Here is a 7,323-nt window from a genome sequence, read left to right on the forward strand (position 1 = left end):
CTGTCCGGCTGGACCCGCCGACCCGGAGAAAAACGATCCGGTCTAGGCCTGGCGGGGGTCCGTACTCCTGTAGAGTTTCCTGTCTAAACTGGGGGATTACCCACCACTGGCTTGCTCAGATCCTCCACGGGGTCACTTGGTTGCCTGCTACCCTAACAAACCCTGTTGTACAGAGCTCTTGGCACAGACACTCCTCCCTAGAGGCAGTCACACTTTCTAGCTAGCTGTGGGGGTCCTATACACGCAGTCTGTGAGATGCCTCTGGACCCTGCAGGATGTCAGGCCTGTGAGAGGCGATTACTGTTAGTAGGGTGACCAGATGTCCAGATTTTATAGGGACAGTCCTGATTTTTGGGTCTTTTTCTTATATAAGCTCCTATTACCCCCCACCCCCGTCCCGATTTTTCGCATATTCTGTCTGGTCACCCTGACTGTTAGTTGGTCATAGCTTATAGCCAGTGTGACAGGTGGCTCAGGAGGAGGAGTCAGAAACACCTGAGTACTGGGACATTGACTCACCCTGGGACCATGGCCAAGTCCTCTGACTACCCCGTGCCTCAGTTTCCCAGTCTTTAACATGGAGGTGATAAGCCCAGTTTCCCCATTTGCTGCTCACAGGGACTCCAAGAGGGGGAAAGAGGAGAAACACCTGGGCAACGGGGCTTGGTGAGATCAGAGAAAAAGAAGAGCCAGGATTGTGCAGGGGGCAAATGAGGGGAGCAGGACAAAACAATCCCAAGAGTGAGGGCAGGGAGAGAAGCCAGGTGTTTTACTACAGAGTGGGGGGAGATCAGTGTCTCTTGGGGCTGTGTCCAATTTACTGATGCTGTTAATTACAAAGAGACCCAGAACTAAAACCTCTCCCAGAGAAATTACCGACCCCCTGAAACACAGGTGGTGGGGGAGGAAACAGGAGTGTATCCCAGCCACAGACAGAAATGAAACTGGAGCCACAAGGTCAGTGCCAGCTCTGGGGCAGTGAGGGGACAGAGAACTTGTCTCCCTTGGGTTGGGAGGGTACTGTGGACAAAGTGAGGAACGGGAGACTCCCCACTCACAATGGATGTGTTCACTCCTATTTCCTGGCAGGTGGCTGAGCTGCCCAGGCCTGGCCTAGCCCCAGTGCTCAGCCCAGAGCCAGGTAGATCTCTGGGCTTGGAGCAGGGAGCTGGGCAGTGGGGTTTGCCAGCCGGCTAGTAGCTGCTGAGTGCAAGGACTGGGGTCCTATGGGGTGTAAGGATCCCCTGAGGCAGTGGTGCTGGGTTAATCTTGGCCAACAGGGCCCGGGATGCATCAATTTGAATTTAATTGTGTGGGTGGATGTGGACATGTGGGCCGCGCCTCTGCGGGGGACCAGGGTCAAGGCACTGGGGCTTCTCCCACCCCGCCCAGCGCTTCTTCTGGAGACCAGGGTTGGGGGGGGGGCTTCCCCTGCTGCCCCCAGCTTCTGCCAAGGCCAGGGGGTGCTGGGGCTTCTACCGCTGCGCCCGCCCTGCCCACTAGGCGCTGCTGCCTGGGAGCGGGGTTGAGGTGCTGGAACTTTCCCTGCCCCGCCCACCCAGTGGCTGGGGCTCCTGGGCCCCTCAGTTGACCGAGGCCCCGGGGCACAGGCCCCATAGGGCCTGTGGCTAATCTGCCACTGCCTGGGGGTGGGGGAGGGAGTGTTGGAGCAGGGCAGACATTGATGCAGCTTATGGCTATTTTGATCTGAGACTTGATACCGGTGAATAAATAGGATTCGCCATTTAGCAGATGAGGGATTAAGGCACCTTCTGGCGAGTCAATAGACTCAGGCGGGATCACTGAGCAGCCGGCGCTGACCGAGAATGTGCTGGCATAGCTCTCTCCAGGGACATGCGCTAGCCTTAGAGCAGGTGCCCTACTCACACTGTCTCCCTCCTCCAGGCAGGACAGGCACCACCTGTGCACACTTGGAGGCGTCTCCTGAAATAACCAGGGGGTGAGTCCAATCAGGTGCCAGACAGGCTGGAGGAGATTCTTCCAGCCCATGCTAGCCAGACCACCAGGCTGCCCTGAGCTCAGCCCAGCTCTCAAAGCAAGTCACCCCTGGGCATGGCCTGAGAAGGGGCCCTGAGGTTCCCAAAGTGAATCCCACACTGTGCTTGATAAAACATCCAGTGAGGAATCAGCTTCCCGCTTGCTCAGCTCAGCAGTCTTGGGGCATCTCACCCAGGGAGCATCTCATACCCGTGTTGCTGGCTGTCTGGAACCTTTCAGGCCCATCATAATGTGTCCTGGCAGCCTCCTCTTTGCCGGTATTCTGCCCTGGGCTGCTGAGATCCCCCGGAATTCACATGCGGATTCACCGCTGGAGGCAGGGCGTTCTCAGTGGAGTTCTTATGTAACCCGCAGAGCAGTATATATGATGGGTCCCCCTTTATGCTTGGTCCAAGGAGGATGTGACGCTGATACAGCACCAGCTAGGGATCTGTAACAGCTCATGCTCTTTACTTTGGAGGTCCCTGCTTCAATTCCTGGTGCCTTCCCATTCCCGTGGGCCTGAGGGTTTCTTCATCCTTGGCACGAACTGAAGACCTGTCTATTCAGCTGAGTTTTTCCTGGGGATGAGGTTTGAAGGGGAAGGGTTTCCATCGTTTGTGGTGGATCTAATCTCTATCTAATCTGGCATCTAAAGAGCACCTCTTTGCCATGGGGTCTGAGGCTGCTGAGAAGGTGATCAGGAACAGTCAACATGGATTCACCAAGGGCAAGTCATGCCTGACCAACCTGATTGCCTTCTATGATAAGATAGTTTCTTGGTTTCTTTGCAGCCATTCTGAAGGAAAAATGGGCCCTTTTCCAAAGGAATGTCTGTAAATAGTCCAGGCAAAGAGACAATCTGATTGAAATCATTTGACTATGGACAATTTAGTCAAATTTGCTAAAAGAACATAAGGGGGTTCTATTGGAACTTAACTGCCCCAAATGTATAAAGGGAATGTAATCCATGTACAGCTATGTAAAAACAGAGCAGTGTAAAATGAATGATAAGATAGCTGGCTCTTTGGATATGGGGAAAGCAGTGGACGTGATATACCTTGACTTTAGCAAAGCTTTTGATACAGTCTCCCACCATATTCTTGCTAGCAAGTAAAAAAAGTATGGATTGGATGAATGGACTATAAGGTGGATAGAAAGCTGGCTAGATCGTAGGGCTCAATGGGTAGTGATCAATGGCTCAATGTCTAGTTGGCAGCTGGTATCAAGCAGAGTGCCCCAAGGGTCGGTCCTGGGGACGGTTTTGTTCAACATCTTCATTGATGATGGGATAGATTGCACGCTCAGCAAGTTCGTGGGTGACACTAAGCTGGGAGGAGAGGTAGATATGCTGGAGGGTAGGGATAGGGTCCAGAGTGACCTAGACAAATTGGAGGATTGAGCCAAAAGAAATCTGATGAGGTTCAACAAGGACAAGTGCAGAGTCCTGCACTTAGGACGGAAGAATCCCATGCACTGCTAGAGACTAGGGACCGAGTGGCTAGGCAGCGGTTCTGCAGAAAAGGACCTGGGGATTACAGTGGACAAGAAGCTGGATATGAGTCAACAATGTGCCCTTGTTGCCAAGAAGGCTAGCGGCATATTGGGCTGCATTAGTAGGAGCATTGCCAGCAGATCGAGGGAAGTGATTATTCCCCTCTATTCGGCACTGGTGAGGCCACATCTGGAGTATTGCATCCAGTTTTGCCCCCACCACCACCACTACAGAAAAGATGTGGACAAATTGGAGCGAGTCCAGTGGAGGGCAACAAAAATGATTAGGGGACTGGGACACATGATTTACGAGGAGAGGCTGAGAGAACTGGGCTTATTTAGTCTGCAGAAGAGAAGAGTGAGGGGGGATTTGATAGCAGCCTTCAACTACCTGAAGGGGGTTCCAAAGAGGATGGAGCTCGGCTGATGGCAGATGACAGAACAAGGAGCAATGGTCTCAAGTTGCAGTGGGGGAGGTCTAGATTGGATATTAGGAAACACTATTTCACTAGGAGGGTGGTGAAGCACTGGAATGGGTTACCTTGGGAGGTGGTGGAATCTCCATCCTTAGAGGTTTTTAAGGCCCAGCTTGACAAAGCCCTGGCTGGGATGATTTAGTTGGGGTTGGTCCTGCTTTGAGCAGGGGGTTGGACTGGATGACCTCCTGAGGTCTCTTCCAACCCTAATATTCTATGATTCTACGATCTGGTGGCAGTATGGATTTTAACAGTCATCTGTCTGAGGCCTTGCGTTGTTCATGCCGCTAGAAAGGTCGGGGCCTAGATGAGCTGATGTTTGGGGGTGCTGAGCACCTTCCCCTCCCAGAGAAGTCAGTGGCAGCTAGAGAGGCTGAGCACCGTTTATTAAGTCAGGCCAAGAAACAATCCTGATATGCACTAAGGGTCTGATTTCCCACAGAGCTCAGCCTCCAACAGCTCCAGTTAGGCACCTAAATCATGTGACCAGATTCCCAAAGACCTTGACTCCCAGCAGCCTCCGTTGTTCTCAACGGGTGCTGCTGGGCACAGAGCACCTGAAATCTGGGCCCTGCATCCAGGTGCCTAAATGGAAGCTGAGCTATTTGGAAAACCGGGTGCTAACATGTCACAGGGTGAGAGAAGCACCTGCTCTAGGAGTGAAATGGGGAATGGCTGCTGCCTCATGCAAAGCCGATATATGCCCAGAACACTTCACTGTGAAGTATTAACCCTTCAGATAATTTCTCTAGGCTGTTAAACAGGCACTGTCAGTATCAAACTCTGCCTGAACATATGTCACTGACTGTAGAGCCAGATAACCCCAGAGATACCTATGACTGGAAGGTTGTTCTGTTGTACCCATTGCACCTTTGCTACTCTCTGGGTATAGCCAGTTTCACCCTGGCTGCATTCTGGGTAGAGTCAGTTTCACCCTGGCTGCCCCCTGGGTATAATCAATTTCACATTTTCCAGTGACAGTTGTGACAGTCACAGATTCCTTTTCAAAACTGGCCTGTCATTTTGGGCCTCCTTTCAGGAGCCCCTGCAGTTCCCATTGAGGTCAGCTGGGGGTGCTGAGCCCTTCTGAAAACCAGGACCAAAGTGCCTCCAGTTGGACACCTAGAATCAGCTGTCACGTTTGGGGGAAATGGTCCTGTTGTCATTTTCCCTGGTTGTTTCCTAGATGTGAAGGTCAGACAGAACCATTGTGATCAGCTCATCTGACCTCCTGTATAACACAGGGCGGAGAATTCCATGCCGTTTGTGTGGCTCCGTCACAACACCACGGGAGAGAAGCACATTTAATGGTGTAAGGAAATATGGCTGCAAAACCTCACACATGGGCCGGGAGACTCAGGAGCAAGACCTGGAACTGCTGCTCATTCCTGTTTTGAAATAGCCTGGATTTCCAGCAGGCAGTAAACTGCATTGCACAGAGATTGCCACTGGGTTCCCTCAACACCAGTGGCCCAAATGAGCGTGGATTTTTGCAAGGCAGCCTGTCCTAGGACCTACCAGCCTCTCCCAGTAATGTAATTACAGACTCTGACTTCAAGAGAGCACTTTTCACATCCTATCCTCTGTGGCAGCTACCTCATACCTGGAGAGCTTCTAGCCTCTTGGGCTGGGTGCAGTTTTCCTGTCAAACCTGCAGGTTCTGGCCTAGTGAAGGAGGTTACCATAGTTTGGCCTCCCATAGCATCTTGGGCACAGCTCACAAACGTTAGGGAAATAAGTCTCCCAACACCCCTGCATGGTAGGCCAGGATTGGGGTGCTAGAGATGGGGAAGCTCAACAGAGCCAGGTTGTGATCTACTGACATTTGTGTGAATGGGAGGTTACTCTGTTGTGGTCAGTGGGAGAGCGGAGTAAGGCACGGGGGTTAAGGCTCCCATTTTCAAAAGTGCCTCTTGAATCTGGGGGCCAGACTTGGGCCAGCTTTTCAGCACCTGCAGTTCCCGTTGACTTTGGTAGAAGTGTTAGATGCTGTCACAGGGTGACTGGCATCTTTAAGGCGAGATGGGCCTGTACGGGGAGATCTTGGTGGATCGGTAAATTGCCTGGACCACTACCGGTAGTTGGAATGTCGATTATCATGCTTATTGCCTAAAACATCCAAGTCAGTAGCCTTTAGTGAGCCTATGCAGCAGCCTTAGCATAGCTCACCCAGGAGGGGAGGGGGGCTTGAGCAGCCATAAGAAAGGAGCCTTGCCCTGCGTCCTTCCTGATAAGATCTCTGTTGGAATTGCTGAGGAATGTGTTTTTATAAAACAGGAAACTTATTTGCCCTCTGGGATGTGTTTGTCAGGACCCTCAAGCCTGCGGACTTTGCAAAAACACATCTGTCTAATTAATGGTCTGAGGAAAACTCTTGCTTAACCTTTAAAATTGCTTGCTTAACAAGTTTTTTTGATTAACATGTTATTGTCATAATAACAATAAATAAGGGGGGAGAAATTTGGGCTAGTTGGATCACTTTGTGGACATATCTGAGGGTCCCAACGGAAGATGGGCCATCGGACGTCTGTTGCTGTACCACTCGAAAACTGATCCAGACTTCAGTAATGATGTGAGGGTTGGGGTGTTTTTACTAACCTGTTGTGAACCGTAAGTACTTGAGACTAAATGAAGTGTAGCTTTAAGTAAGAGCACTCTTGTATTATACTGTTTGTGTCAACCATCTGTTGGTCGGACAGGCGTGTCCCCATTGATTTATTTCCTGCTGCCGTCTCGCTCAGGTAACAGGCCCAGCCCCACTTGTGACCCAGTGACTCAAGGGGTAATGTCACATGATGGGTGGATCATGTGACTAAATTATCTCTTGGGGAAGAAATAGGAGCATAGGTGTGTGGAAGAGCCAGGGAGGTCAGACTCCAAGCAAGAAGCCCTGGGAGTCGCTGTTGGATAGAGAGCAGGAAGCGAGAGACTCCGTTTGTCTTGGACCTGGATAACCTGGAAAGTGTGACGTAGCTGGAGGACCAAATCCTTGTAGAAGGGAGGAATTATTGCAGAGAACCCAGAAAGAACTGAGGGCAGGTGCCTGCAGAGCTACCTCATGCCACAAGGGGGCACTCTAGAGGTGGTGATCGGGTAACAGGTGCTCAGCACCTCTAAAAATTAGGCCTTAGGTATTTCATGTTGGCATCCAAAATCAGAGGCCACTTTTTCAAGTGTGGGCACCCATGACTTGCCTAAGGTCAGCTGGTGGCTGGGCTCAGGTGCCCAGGCTCAGAGTTTGCCTTCCGGGCAGTATTTCCCCTCCCCTGTCAGACAGAGGAAGGATCAAGCATTTACACGTGTAAAACCAGATCAGGTTTTGCTCTGTGATGAAAATACAGAGTCTGTGAAATTC

Source organism: Chrysemys picta, chromosome 7 (genome assembly GCF_011386835.1).
Source record: "Chrysemys picta bellii isolate R12L10 chromosome 7, ASM1138683v2, whole genome shotgun sequence".
Classification (NCBI taxonomy): Eukaryota; Metazoa; Chordata; order Testudines; family Emydidae; genus Chrysemys; species Chrysemys picta.